We start from the raw sequence: 15,556 nt of genomic DNA on the forward strand, positions 1-15,556 counted from the left end.
GGAAGAGACACTTATCATATACATTTTAAACTAGAGAAAGCTGATATTGGAAGACTGTCATACGTTGGTGTCCAATTTTTAAATATATATAGGCTAGCCATTCATAAACCCATAATAATTGTATCGGTTGCTTACAAAGTGTCTTTGGAAAAAATACAAAACATGGAAATTCAGAATAATTTCCTTCTGTAAATGGCCTTCCTAAAATGCATAAGTGTTCCATTAAATTTTAAAAACCCACTGTAAGAATGACCCCATGAACATTATGCATCAGGGCTATCCAGTTTTCTTTTTTTCCTGACTCGAAAACCCATAGCACATAAACAATTGAAAACAATAATCAATAAATTTTGTTTCACTGATTAAATGGAAAATAGCAACTATGCAGCCACTTTCTGGAAAATGTTAATATCTCCAGCGTTGAATCACATTCTAGTTTCCTTATGAGTAAAATTATGGACTATAGATCCGGGCAATTAGATAGAGTCCCTTCATTATGTGGTTATGGATCCAGGGAAAATAAACAAGATTTTAGAGATAAGTTGTACAATAACAAATGACCAAATTTGTGCACCATACTCCATCATCTTCCTCCTTCTCCCCACCTTTTAAAAAAAATGCATATATGCTCTTTGAATTTAATATAGTTCACAAACATAGTATTTAAACACTACAGTGTTATGGGGAGAAACAACAATAAAATATATAGGCATTGCAATGCGTTAATAATGGATTCCAGTCAAATGGTTTAGGCTAAAGAACAATTCTAGCTATATGGTATTGTAATGATCTTGGAGTTCATTACATAACAAACCAGTGAATGAGCAGGGAATAAAACTTTAATAAAACAAACTGGAGAGCTTCAGCAGTGAACTGCTGCACACAGCTATGTGGTGTTTCTAGTTCCTGCCTTCAGGGCACATCTCCAAATTCCCACATTCCCAACACTGTCCCTTGTGAAGGAGCATCTTCAAATCACAGTCTTTCATAAACATATCTCTACGTCTTCCCTCTTAAAGAAAAACAAATTAAAACTTATATACATATACATAAAGGTTAACTATCTAATAACAGCAAAGAATCCTGTGGCACCTTATAGACTAACAGACGTTTAGCAGCATGAGCTTTCGTGGGTGAATACCCACTTCGTCGGATGCAAGTATTCACCCACGAAAGCTCATGCTCCAAAACGTCTGTTAGTCTATAAGGTGCCACAAGACTCTTTGCTGCTTTTACAGATCCAGACTAACATGGCTACCCCTCTGATACTATCTAATAACACATATTAAATTCTCAACCCATCTAGTACATTTCCATAAACCAAATATGTCAACTACTTAGAGAGGAGAGGTTACCACCACATCACTGTTGAGTGAGTCTTTACCACTGACTTTCCTCAAACACCCCTTCTCCAGGCAGGTTAGCAAGTCTCTATGAGTCTTTCAGGACATTCAATCTCCTGCTCTGATTTTCTCAGTATTAGCCTTTCATTAGAGTTTATGTTTTTCTTTTGTTCCTTGTCAGTTTCACCTGTGTGCATTGATGATGAAAGATCAGTCAGATGGGAAATGCCAGAGTCCACATCTACTGTCAATGTGTTGGAACTTTCTGGGATTACTCATAGATCCCTGTGATTACATCTCCAAATCACAATCTTTCATAAACCTCTCTCTATGAGTATACTCCTGGCTATACTCCAAATAGCATGGGTGGGGGGCATGGAATTAATCTGGATTATGGGGAGGTTCAAGTAATCCAAAAGGCAGGAGTGGTAGGGCAGGGAGCCATCTGCAGCTCTGCTATCACAGCCCTGCTCACCTGGTTCAATGACAACAGGGTTGCAGAGGCTTCCTGCGCTGCTGCAGGAGCCATTTAGCATTACATTGGCCTCTCCCCTGGATGATGAGGGGGAACAGCGGTCCTCTGCTTTATTATCCATCCTTCTGCATTATCTGAATCCTTTCTGGGAGAGGGGACAAAGAAGGGATTTGGATAATGCGGAGATTCAGATAAAAGGGTTTAGGAAAATCAGGAGTATATTGTACTTGTGCTGGCACAAAAATTTACTTGAATTTGGTCTGCCCTCTTTATTGAGAAAGAGGCATGGTATTAGCAGGTCATCTGAGGTAAATTATATATTTAATCAGCTAAAATAAGCTAATCTGCAAAATGCTATAGTTTTCTTTTCTGACTTTTACATACTTGTTTTTTAAAGGGTTCACAACACACCCCTCTTCCTGGGGACTGCTTGCTGCCCCCAATAAGGCTCAGAGAGGCTTCACGGTTGTGCAACACCTGTGTCTTTATTCACTTAAGGTTGTCCCACCACTAGCATCTATCTGCATACAAGCTTTACAGGATTAGTCATGTCCTTTACAGGCAGAGTCAGCCTTCAGCTAGGAGACCTCCAGTTCCCTCCCTCCCTGACTGACTGACTTACTTCTCTCTGGCTGTCCCCTACCTTCTGGCTCCCTCCCAGCCTTTATAGCCCTTGGCTTGTCAGGCCAGCAGGTGTTGCCAATCCTCAAGCCAACATCAGGCCTTTTCAATCAGCCCCAGTCTGTTTCCCCTGATTGATTGGAGCTGACTGGGCAGGGGCTAATTAAGAGCTTTTGTACCAGCACCCTGCTACAGAGCCTTATGCGAGCAGAGTGTAGGTAGTGAAATTTAGCAACTAATGGATATATGGTCAATGAAAGAGGGGGAATGCTGGCTCCACAATATGCATTCCCCCTCTCTGATCCTACAGAAACCACTCCCCAAGTGCTCCATTGGGATTGTGGCCCAGGATTAGGAGAGGGGATACAGAAGGGGGCTGTGGTTGTGGAACATTTTTCAACAGTATTGTCCCCCTTTAAATGCTGCAGAGAGTTTGAGTTAATGCTAACTAAGGTATTCACTGTATTAAGAAACAACCTCCACCAGATACCTGGGGGACAGCAATCAGGGGAAAGCCCAGAAATCAGGAAATCATGAGTAGCCTTAAAAAAGAAACAAAAACAATCCCAAACCTAAAAAACAAGACACTAGCACAAGATCAAGGGGATCACTTGTATCTGGCAATGAGTTTCAGTTGGCTTGACCAATTCTCATTGTATCAGTGTATCTCAAATCATTAATATAAACTGAGTCTGATATATCATGCAAGCATAATTGGAAAACTAATATCACACTGATCATTAATATTCTGGTATGGTGTATATATGGTAAATGCCTAAGGGACCATACAAAAATATGGAACTATAATATGTTTACCAGAGAAATATGAGGAGTGGATAATGAGGTTTCTCATAGACAAAGAGCAGGCCAACACCTTCACCAGGTGCCATAAGAGTTGAGTAGCAGTAACCACTGATTTCAATTTAGCAAACTCCAGCAGGGAGGAAAAAACAGCATGGAATTTCTTCATCAGCAAATTCCATGTCTCCTTCCTTACAGCTTGAAAGAACTTTACTTTGGGGGGTAACTTTCTAAAGAATCCATTTCAAAGGTCCACTGGGCTATAAAAGAGAGTGCCAAAGACACCAAATTATCTTTCACTTAAGAAGACTAAGGAAACAAGCTCTTTGAATCTTATGGGTCCACCAAGGTGGTGAGCAGCCATCTTTCTGGAAAAAAGAGTGGTAAGAATCTTACCTTGACTCAGGACTGTAGCTTTGTTAAGTTTTTAGTCTACAGAAAGCATTTCTCACTTTCACTTGCTTGTAACCATTTCTAACTCTGTCCTTTATAGCTGAACTCATTTAAAATCCTATCTCCTTTTGTTAATAAATGTGTTGTTTTTAATCTAAACCAACTCTATGCTGAGTTTGAGTTAAAATTGAAAGTTAGCTCTAGTTAAGCAATAAGCTGTGCAGGTTTTCTCTTTAGAGGAGCAAACTTACCTTATTATTCCTGTGAATGGTCTAGGGAAGGGCTGGACATTGCAGAGCACACAGTTTTGGGTACACTTAGGACTGGTGGGTCTTGGGGTAATCTTGCTAACAATAACCAAGGCTGGTGGAAGCTAGAGTGTGGTTGCAGTGCAATAGGCAGGCTGCTGATCACAGTCATGCAGTACATCCGTGTATGCTAGGTTGGGAGCATCCAGACAAAGGACCTACAGCAGGAAAGCATTTTAAGGACTCATGGTTACAAGGATGGGGATGACACAACTCCTCACTGGTCTGGTTTGCACCCCAGAATGTGACATCAACCTCAAACCTAAAAAAAAAAAAAAAACCAAGGACATGAAATATTATGCAACTTGCAATAAAATCATGAGCTGGCAACTCTGCAAAATCACACTCTTGTGCTTTTGAAACTACTCAGAGTGTTCTTTATGTAGTTCATAAAGAGCTTGGCCTTCACAGGACTGGTTAAGTGCAAATCTGTTCCATGCTTCTGTTATACTGAGGAAATTGACTCAGTTCTCAGACATTTTAGGTGATGGTATTTCAATGAAAGCTTTGACTTCTACTGGAGTGGCTTTATTCCCTCTTTATCATTCATATGCCCTAAGAACTGTATTTCAGTTTCTTGTAGCATATAATATGCTCTGAACATGACAGAGGGCTGGTAGAAATATACAGCCACAGAAGCTGAACAGAGTTTTGTGCTATAAGCCTGAAACCGCCTCCTCCATTTCCCTGGAAGGCCTGTGCTCTTTATACAGAGTACCTTTAAACACTGATTTACTATGTATTTTGTGAGCAGAGGTGAATGAAATCATAGTTCTAGGTGTGTGTGGTAGGGAAAGCAAGAGAGAGACCTCCTACTGAAAGTCCTTCACTTTGAGTCAATGCTACATATGAGGTAACTTGTGTTCCCTAATGTTGGCTATACTAATGAGAATATGAGATCATTATATGATGACAGCGTTCCAGTATGGATTGTTTCCACAATTTTGCATGCGACTGCAAAATGTCCTATTTTTGTGGCATCTTCTACATTCTGCCCCCTTTGCTGGACTTTATTTCCAAATGTCGCTCACTGCCATGCCACATCTACAGCTTTTTTGTTCTTCCTTCTTACAAAGCTGCTTTGGTCTCCTATGTTGCCGTGGTACAGTACTATTACATTGAGAGCACACTTCCATTTCTCCTTTCAGACTTATCTTCCTCGTCTTCACTGTATCAATGTGATCTTATGTGGTTTTTCCACTGGAGCTAGCATATAAATTACATAACAGATTGCTTGCACTATTAATTGAGTTATAGTTTTGACAAGCATAACATTGGGGTCTAACTGAAGAGATTCTGACAACTTGCCATCCCTTAGTCCTATGACTATTGTGTTTCTTATTAATTCTTCTTTAAAGGCCCTCCTTTGTCACATCTGCTGAAGTTCTGCCAAGGAAACTTATTTCTCTTAAGAGACATTTTCTATGATGCTTTCTTTCCCCCTTGCAATTTTTTTATTTGCTGCTTCTTGCTGCATACTTCTGTTTTGTTGCTGTATGAGTTGCATTTTCACTAGTTTTTCTGCTATGCCAAATTGCACCATTTGTGTATGATTTAGCTGATGTAAATTGTCATTTTTCATATTTTTTCTTTTAAATTCCAACTACTAGATAATATCAATAAGGAAGAATAAATAAAATACCAAAGTCCCAACACTGTGTTTACGTTGGGCCCTTCTACACTTTCTTTGGGATTCTGCACTTTTGGTAAAAGCATGTACATACATTACATTCTTTTTCAAAAATAAATGCTCATTAATTTTTTAAAGAACACTGTTGTAGTTGTTCTTATCTGCTTTCTTATCCAAAACCAACTGATCTATAAATATTTTGGGGAGTTTGGCCATTGGCTTCAATAGGAGAAGAATATGGCTTCACCTTCACCCTTCAGCTTTACTCCCCAGTGAATATAATAACAAGCTGACTTCTATCTCACTAGTCTTTGCATTAAGTTTCCTTGTGGTTCAGAACCATGTGACCTGTTCACTCGTCAGACCATTTTTGGGGCTTATCAAAATGAAAGTCTTGTAGAACGTTGGCATGTTCTTGTTCTCTTACGTTGGCTCAAAATTAATCATTTTTTAACACCATGTCATGTGACAAAGGTAAAAAAAATCTTTTAATTCTAAACAAGAGCCTTTGTGAAATCAGAATTATCCCTTACGTTGCTCTGTGTGTGTGTGTCTGAACCACCATAGAATATACCCTCCCCAGTTCCCTCCCTCCTGGCTTCTTGCTGCACTTTTAAAGAAACAGTACGTATATCCTCACATCTCCCAAACCTAGATTCAGATCTCGAGCCAACCTTTATGATTCATTTGTATGTCTACAGAGTTCCAAACTGGAATACCAAATTCAAAAGCCTTAGTTTTCAGGAACTTCAGTGTTAAGTCCAGTTTTTAGGTGTGTAATTTCATCACATGGAGTTCGTATGGCCTTTATTTTTATTTTTCTCAATAATTAGCAAATGCTTTCTAAATTTCATTAAAATGAGCTAGGGTGTTTTAAAAAAGCTCTTTCTATATACAAGTCTACATTTTCTTTAGCCATATTTTTTAAGGATTATTCATTCTTTTTCAGTGAACCATGAATTGCTTTTAATATTAAAAGTGTGAAAGGGTGACACAGGTAAATGCTGTTCTTTTTGTCTGAAAAGCTAAGTAAAGAAGGACCCATTTCCCCAGACCTAGGCTTCTGAAATGTGAGAAGAAACAGAATTTAAAAAAAAAGAAAACTTCAGACGGCTAATTTTTGACTGTCTGGATCTTAAAGCAAAAAGCAGTCTTAAGAAAAGCATCTTAGATGAACAGTGCACCTGAAATTGCAAATTGAGAACTCACGTTACAAAGCCCCTTTCCTTTTCAGAACTTTATGCAGAAATTACTGTGAACTTTGACGCAGTTTTCCTTTCTCAGGTTCTTTTTGAAGTTTTTCTTTAACTGGCTGCTCTGCATCCTGACTGAGGTTCTGCACATTTATATCCCAAAGAAATCACGTCACGGCTAAAAGCAAATGACATTGCTTCAGAAGACTACTTCTTACAGAAAAAAATCATTTTTAAAATCTGCTTTTGATCTTCTAAAAATTGAAGAATTAATAGTATTCTTTAAACTAGAAAACTCTTTTAGTTTCTGGCTTTGACAACTGCATGAAAAATAATATTTCATCTACAGCTCTCTCCAATGTTTGAACGAGACAGAAAGCTTAGTTACACTTTTGGTTCACACGTTCATTTTTTGTTATATGGCCATAAACAAAATGTTACCTATAAGTTGAAACATGATAAAATTATACATTTGTTTTTCCTCTAAACTTTTTAAATGAAAGTTAGTACTTGTGACCCTGGAGTAGAGTTGTGTGAACTTTTTGACCTGAATCTCAAAAGCAGTGTCTGCATACGAACTGTGTAACCAGAATTTGGTTTGCTCAAAAGTTATTTTGCCTCTGCAAACTCTCTAGAAGTGTGTTTGTTTGTTTGTTTTAAATTCTTTCTTTGCTTTTCTATGTCTGCAAAATTTGTCAGCCTGGTTCATTAGAGCTTAAACCTGGTTAACCAAGATAGGTCACATGGGAAAATGGTGGTGATCCCATATTATTTCTCTTTGTGATCTGCTCATTGGCTGAGCCTGTCCCATATGACCTGAGGGCCCTCTATGGGATTGACACAGCTATGTGAAAGAACACCTAACTCTCCATGGTTTTCACAAAATTATATTCTGTTGGAATAATGACTTTGTTGATGAATAGCGGGAGACTTCTGACTGACTTCATAGGATTTTCAAAGGAGCTAAATCAAGACTATGGAACCCATTGTCAGATGAAATAAAAATGACAACTGTCTGCACCACAGCTAAATGCACGATCCTTCTTCTAGCCAAAACTTTCACTTAATGCCTTTAAATACCAACACTAGCACACTTTTATATTGAAATAGTAGATACTAAGCTTTCCTCTTGCCAGCAGGGAAGGAAGAGAGAAATACCTTAGTTTTAGTTCTTATTCTTGGGATGTACTCAGATACTTTGGAGATGAGCACTAATGTAAAAATCTCGATAGTCAGCCCAGATCCGCAGAAGTTATTTTAAATTGGCTTATCATTTGATAGGCTCCATTTCAGTTGAGTGATATGATTCAGCTGAACAAATCTGGAGAAACAAAACAAACATTTTCTCCTAAGAATAGTCCACTGTGTCTGTCTATCTCTAGCAGCTAGTGGTCCAACTATATTTATTACCTTCTGGAATATTTTTGGGATCTGTTTTTTATATAGAGATATTTGCCCGGAGATAAGAATCTCACAATTTTACAGAGGGAAGTTTTTCAGATCTATTGAGATTGAGGTCTGTATTATATTGTTCCTGGACAGAAGCCTATCTCTTCAGTCTTTCTGTACTTCCACCAGTAAATGGGAACTTACTTTGCTTTATTTATTTTTTTAAATATTTTACCGCACACATTTGTTTCCTAGTTTTTTAAAGTGAATCTTAAACATCTGAGTCCTCTTGTATCATAAGGCATGCTATGTTGCCGAGTCAGATGAAAAGACAATTGCAGAGGCTTTGGAGTACAGCATCTTTTGCCAGCAGCACTGCCAGCTACTGTGACATATCAAGTTTGTCTGGCTCTGTCCTTCATATTTGTTTTTATGTAGGTTTAATAACAAGATTAATACGAAGCTGTGTTTTTATATTCAAAAATTACTTTTGCAAATGGGTCTGTGATAGATATACAAACCCCACATTAGGGAATAAGGAGTTAAGGAGCTGCTCTGGGCTCAGCCAGCCCTGCTCTGCCACACCAGCAGGAGGTGCATAGACTGGAGGAGATGTAAAAAGGAGCAGAACTAACTTGGAGGCAGGCCAGGGAAGATAAAGGATCTTCACCTTGAAACGCCTGAGAGAAAGGACGGAGGGAAGGCAGGATCTCTCCTATCCACAGTTCCCAGAACATCCCTTCTTAGGGAAGGGAGGACCAGCTTCTGATAGACCCTGAGAGGGAGGCATTTCCTGCTGTCACATACTGATCCACTTTATTCGTCTTGATTCCCTGTGATTAGTTTGTGGACTACCCCTGAGAGACTTGGAACTAACCTGGCTGGAAGGCCAAGGCATGAGAGGAGGCAGCCGTTGCTCCCAGAGAGAGTTACCATGCCATGACCGGGTACATAGAGGTGCCAAGCACTGAGCTGACTCCCTTCATGTTTCCTGTACAGACTGTAAATAGAGAAGTGATACGAAGTAGTCCTGGGAGGGCAGCCTTAAGGCACTCCAGGGTGTCAGACCCTTTTGTCACTCTCACAGTACCCTGGGCCAGAGCCTGGTGGTTTGGGAAGGCCCAGGTTCCCCTACTAAAACTCCATCTGTAGGTGAAAAGGACTAAACCTTGACCACTGGGTAAGGCTCCCCATGAACAAAGACCATCACAGCATTGCATTGGTTTTTCTTTACAGGTTCCACAGGTGAAATCCTGGCCTCACTGAAATCAATGGCAAAATACCCATTATTTTCAATGGAACCAGAATTTCACTCTGAGTTTAGTTTTACATGTTGCACACATTTTGTTAATGAAACCTGCACAACTCTCTGAAACATCATTTGAATGTTTTGGTTTTCCCTCTTTAATATTAACCATATATATTCTCAAATGTTGTTATCAGCATATTATAATACCCTGTTGTGAATAAAATGCTGTATTTATAAAGCCTATCAATTTTTCCGTAAATATTTGGGTAAATGGAAAAAAATACCCTTTCTTCTTCCAAGGAAGACTAGCTGATGAAAATCCCAAGATGGTTACACCAGATAGAAATATGCTAATCTAAAGTCACAGTGCCTCCTGAAGCTTATGAAACCTTAAAAACTTCCTAGCCATGTGTGCATTTGCTCTGGCTTTTCCAGGCACCATTGAACTTGGAAGTACAGTAATGAATTTAAAATAATTAATAAAGCAAATACATTAAAAATAAAGCATAAATAAATCAGCCTACTTTAGGTGACACTGTGGTTAACTGCAGTCTAGGGTTGGAGAATCAATGTGTTATACCATAAAAAGAAGTGAATTCCTTGCATATCATTATTAAAAAAGGTAGATGGCCTTCCATAAGAACATAAGAATGGCTATAGTGGGTCAGATGGTCCATCTACCCCAGCATCCTGTCTTCTATCAATGGCTGGTGTCAGATGCTTCAGAGGGAATGAACAGAACAGGGTAATTATCGACTGATCCATCCCCTGATATCCAGTCCCAGCTTCTGGCAAAGAGAAGTTTAGGGACAGCAGAGCATGGGTTTGTGTTCCTGACCATCTTGGATAATTGCCATTGACTGAGGGACATATTCTCCATGAACTTATCTGATTCTGTTTGAACCCAGTTATACTTATGGTCTGCACAACATTCCTTGGCAATGAGTTCCAAAGACTGGCTGTGATGTGTGAAGAAGCACTTACTTATGTTTGTTTTAAACCTGCTGCCTGTTAATTTCATCGGGTGGTTCTTGTGTTATGTGAAGGGGTAAATAACACTTCCCTATTCACTTTCTTCACACCAGTCATGATTTTACAGACCTCTGTCATATCCCTGCTTAGTCATCTCTTTTCTTATCTGAAAAGACCCAGTATTTTTAACCATTTCTCCTATGGAAGCTGTCCCATACCTCTAATCATTTTTGTTGCCCTTCTTTGTTCCTTATTTGAGAGGAGGTGACCATACATGCACACAGTGTTCAAAGTGTTGGCATACCATGGATTTATATAGTGGCATTATGATATTTTCCATCTTTATTATCTATCCCTTTCCTAATGGTTTCTAATATTCTGTTGGCTTTTTTGACTCCTGCTTCACATTGAGCGGATGTTTTCAGAGAACTATCCAGAATGATTCCAAGATCTTTCTTGAGTGGTAACAGCTAATTTAGACCACATCATTTTGTGTGCTTTACAATGTGCATTACTTTGCATTGATCAGCATTGAATTTCATCTGCCAATTAGTTGTCTAATCATCCAGTTTAGTGAGATCCCTTTGTAGCTCTCTGCAGTCAGTTTTGGACTCAACTATTTTGAGTAATTTTGTATCATCTGCAAACTTTGCTACTTCACTGTTCAACCCCCCTTCCAGTGTGACTTTTGTCCTCTGCTATGCTTGTCCAATGGAGGTGAGAAGCTTCAGCTCATTAGTCATAACCAGATGTTTTCTGCTCCTCTATCATTGCTATTAAGTGGCAGTCATCACCTGGTACTGTGAAGGTATGCACAAATTGGGACCTGCAGAATCTCTTTACTTTAACACAATGAGCCTTTCTGCCAACACTTGTTGCTCAACTACTGTTCCTTCTTAGAAAACTGTTTATATTTTCTCATTGGTTTTTACATTTGTTTCATGTCCAGATGGCCAGCATTCAAAATCCCATTGACAGTATGACCATATATTAAATGGGAAAAGAATGGAGTCCCTAATAAGATAGGACAGCCACTACAGCACTTTCATTTCATTTTCTTTTAGCAATCCTTACTAGTTTGCAATAGAGAGGGGCCTGATTTGAAACTCTGGATCCAAGCAACCTGCAACTTGATGAAATTTAGATGTGGGTTAGGTGACCAGACAGCAAGTGTGAAAAATCGGGATGGGGGGTAATAAGTGCCTATGTAAAACAAAGCCCCAAATATGCGGACTGTCCCTATAAAATCAGGACATTTGCTCACCGTAAGTGGGTCCAGCCTTTGTGACTTTATCTTGGAAACAGCCCAAATGGCACTTCTCAACACCCTGAACTTTGGCGAAGTTTGAATCCAGATCTGAACTTCATGATTTTGACCTATTTCTGAGTTGTCTGGGGATGTTTACTGTCTGTCTATTTCTACAAAGCCCCTTTCCTTAAGAAGGAAAGAGAGAGCACTTTTATTTTAAAACAATAATAAAATAAAAATGCATCCTGTGTCTTTCTGCTTACAAGGTGTTTTATGAAACCTATTATACCATGTAGATATTCTGGAGAAAAGGTTGTTTCATTGTAGTGTAGATTTAAGTTGGATGTGCACACAGACCTTGCACATGTGTAAAGCCTTCTTTGCATGCTGCACCACCCTTTCCTCACCATTTGTCAGACCAATACAGTGCCTGCTGCAGACAATGGAAAGTGCAGGGAATGGGTTCAGAAAGTGCTAGACAATCCATGGAAGTTGTTGCTGTGCATGTACTACCTATAGCAACGGCTGCATAGGAAGACCCTCAGGTCCCACAAAGGTAAACTACCTGAATAGATAGAGCAACTGTATCTGCATAGCAAGAGGCTGTTGTGTACATTCAGACCAAGGTAGCACACCAAATGAGTCTGAAGATAGTGGCTGTGCATGCCTCTGCTGAGGAAGCAATCTGCACTGTAGATTGCTTGCAGCAAAAATCACAGTGGCGGGATTCTCTAATTGATGATGCTTCCCTGCAGTGTCACAATCAGTGAAAAGGGGCACTAGCTACAGCCTGATCATACAATGTGACTACTGGCAAAGACTAAGACTGGAAAATCAAAGAAGAAGTTAAGACTCAATGCTGATTAGTAGACATCACTGGGCTCCACACATCAATACAAACCAGAAGTCCACCAATTCATGCCATAAAGCACCCAAAGACAGAGAACACTTGGGCTGGATGAGAAGGCAGAAGCATACCAATGAACACTGGGCCACTCTCACTTCTAAATTGGACCTTTCAAAATTGGGCCAGGGTCACATGCAAACTGCTATAAGATAATGCATTACAGCCTCTGGTCCCCACAACAGCTAATGCAAAACAGTCCGGGGAAGGGAGGAGGTTGTATTGTGTCCATTTCCTTTCAAAGCACATTAGATTGTCTCTTATTTGTCATATAGTATGGGATTGGAGCTTAAGGGACCTGGCAGGGTACCGGTTAGTGATGGAGGCAACCCTTTGGAGAGCACTTAGTTCAACAGACTCTCTTTTTCTTTTCTCAAAAGTGATCTCTCTCATTGATTTTAAGGTTTAGTACAGATGGCTTTGAAAGGAGTCATGCTGATTCTTGAGTTAGCATTACGATGAGGAAATGGAGAGGTGTAGTTTAACCTTAGGGCTGCATGAAGAATGCAGAAGTCTGACTGGGGCAGGATTGGACAAGGGAATATATTTTATTCCTTTCCTTCAGGAAAATCTAGCAGTTGAAGTTGTGACTTCCACTTATTTTGGATGATGAAACCACTAAACAAACAATATGAAAATAATAATTTTTGAGACTTCTTCCATTCCAGCTGGCTTCTGGGATTCCAAATGTATCCACAATCTTCCTGTATTAATATGAACAATAATATATAGTTTAACACTTTGATTTTGTTATGGAAATAGATGAATGTAAATTAAGGCGCACTTAACATTGTTTTTCTCTTATGGACTGCAGTGGAAAAGAAAATAGATAATAATTTTTAAACCAAGCATCGCATTACTGTTGTAGAATTTACTATTGGAAATATCTATTTAATTATTTTAAATTTTGTTTGTCCGTCTCCTCCAAATTTGAATAATTTCTATGCTAGCTGTGCATTTATTAGTAGAAACCTTAGGGCAATAGTAATTTCATGAAGCATGTTTATTTTTAATAAATAATTAGTCCAATGGATAGTCTAAAACGTAATCTTTTATGGAGAATTACAGATGTAGTCAGTGGTTGTATTTATATGCTAATGATTCTAAGAGAAGAAAGCTGAATTAACATACAATGCTTAATTAAAAGAAAAAACTGGCAATAATCCTATAACTTGGAAGTAAAGCACAAGCTATTTCTGGTGTGTAGTAGAGGATTTAATTATGCACTTTCAGCTTAACTGTTCTTAAATAATGATTCTGGCACTGGCAACAACATAATGGAAGAAAATCCCAGTGAAATCTATTGACTATCAAAATAAATTAATTATATTCTATTACAATTTTTGAACGCTCCCATCTAATGGTTTTGATTGTGTTGTGTATGTGCTTCCTGGAGCTGAATATTTCCTCATTAAGAACTTTATCAGTAAAGATTTAATTCTTCAGGATACTGAGTGCCTTCAGTCCTCACTGGCCAGAAAACCACTATATCACTCTAGCTTGGGATTCCCAGGCATGAGGAAGTCCCTAGCCAGCACAGAGCTGCCACAATCAGCTCCTCCATATCACCTCTGAGAGCCTTTTAGGTTGGAAGCATGACAGTGGTGACAGAGGGTAATGCTGGAACATGGTTCCTGCGCTCTGACTATTCAGAAGGACATAACAAGTGGGGTCCCACAGGGATCTGTTCTGCATCCGGTTCTGTTCAATATCTTCATCAGTGATTTAGATAATGGCATAGAGAGTACACTTATAAAGTTTGCAGATGATACCAAGCTGGGCGGGGTTGCACATGCTTTGGAGGATAGGATTAAAATTCAAACTGGACAAAGTTGAGAAATGGTCTGAAGTAAATAGGATGAAATTCAATAAGGACAAATGCAAAATCCTCAATTTAGGAAGGAACAATCAGTTGCACACATACAAAATGGGAAATGACAAAATGGGAAGGAGTACTGTGGAAAGGGATCTGGGGGTCATAGTGGATCACAAGCTAAATATGAGTCAGTAGTGTAAAGCTGTTGCAAAAAAAGCAAACATCATTCTGGGATGTATTAGTAGGAGTGTAGAAAGCAAGACATGAGAAATAATTCTTCTGCTCTACTCCGCACTGATTAGGCCTCAACTGGAGTATTGTGTCCAGTTCTGGGCACCACATTTCAGGAAGGATGTGGACACATTGGAGAAAGTCCAGAGAAGAGCAACAAAATTGATTAAAGTTCTAGAAAACATGGCCTATGAGGGAAGATTGGAAAAAAATGGGTTTGTTTAATCTGGAAAAGAGAAGACTGAGAGGGGACGTGATAACATGATAGTTCGTAAAGGCTTGGTACAAAAAGGAGGGAGATTTTTTTTTCTTAACCCCTGACAATAGGTCAAGAAGCAATGGGCTTAAATTGCAGCAAGAGAGGTTTAGGTTGGACATTAGGAAAAAGTTCCTAACTATCATGGTGGTTAAGCACTGGAATAAATTGCCTAGGGAGGTTGTAGACGCTCCATCACTGAAGATTTTTAAGAGCAGGTTAGACAAACATCTTTCAGGAATGGTCTAGATAATACTTAGTCCTTCCATAAGTGAAGGGGACTGGACTAGATGAGCTCTCAAGGTCCCATCCAGTTCTATGATTCTCTTCAAGCAGATAGCCCTGCAAGGGCCCTTTGCCAGCAGGGTACTTTGGAGAAGTCCCCAGGCACAGCAGAAGATAGAACTGTTTGTATAATTACATTAGCCAGTTGCAGGAACTGGTCTATGGGGCTGAAAGATAGCCATGAGTCAATTTATTTTAAGTTGGATGGTAGAACTCAACAAAAGTGAAAAAGAAATCTGTCAGGTCCCCTCACAAAGTTTATATGTGATTTTTTTTTTTTGCCTCTTTGTTGCAGACTGAAGAGGGGAGGGAGGAAGTATAGGGCCATATCCTATAACATGAGTACTTCTTGTGTATTTTGTTGATTTATTTCCTCATTTTCTTCACTAATAGACTAGTACTGGGATAGCACCAGCAGTTACTTAAAAGGACTGTTTTTAC

The 15,556-nt window shown here is 39.2% G+C and overlaps 2 long non-coding RNA genes across 3 annotated transcripts in view; one reads left to right on the forward strand and one right to left on the reverse strand.

Moving 5' to 3' along the window:
- Positions 1-243: 243 nt before the first annotated feature.
- LOC120405551 lies at positions 244-2,435 on the reverse strand. Its single transcript, XR_005598664.1, has 3 exons — positions 2,203-2,435; positions 1,819-1,963; positions 244-1,012 (listed from the first exon to the last, which is right to left on the reverse strand). It is a non-coding gene; the product is annotated as an uncharacterized LOC120405551 (long non-coding RNA).
- A 953-nt stretch (positions 2,436-3,388) lies between these two features.
- LOC120405548 overlaps positions 3,389-15,556 on the forward strand; it is a 56,074-nt gene continuing 43,906 nt past the window's right edge. For both annotated transcript variants that reach the window (XR_005598660.1, XR_005598659.1), the window contains exon 1: positions 3,389-3,623. This is a non-coding gene — a long non-coding RNA (uncharacterized LOC120405548). The remainder of the gene's footprint in view (positions 3,624-15,556) is intronic.

Source organism: Mauremys reevesii, linkage group 5 (genome assembly GCF_016161935.1).
Source record: "Mauremys reevesii isolate NIE-2019 linkage group 5, ASM1616193v1, whole genome shotgun sequence".
NCBI classification, from domain to species: domain Eukaryota; kingdom Metazoa; phylum Chordata; order Testudines; family Geoemydidae; genus Mauremys; species Mauremys reevesii.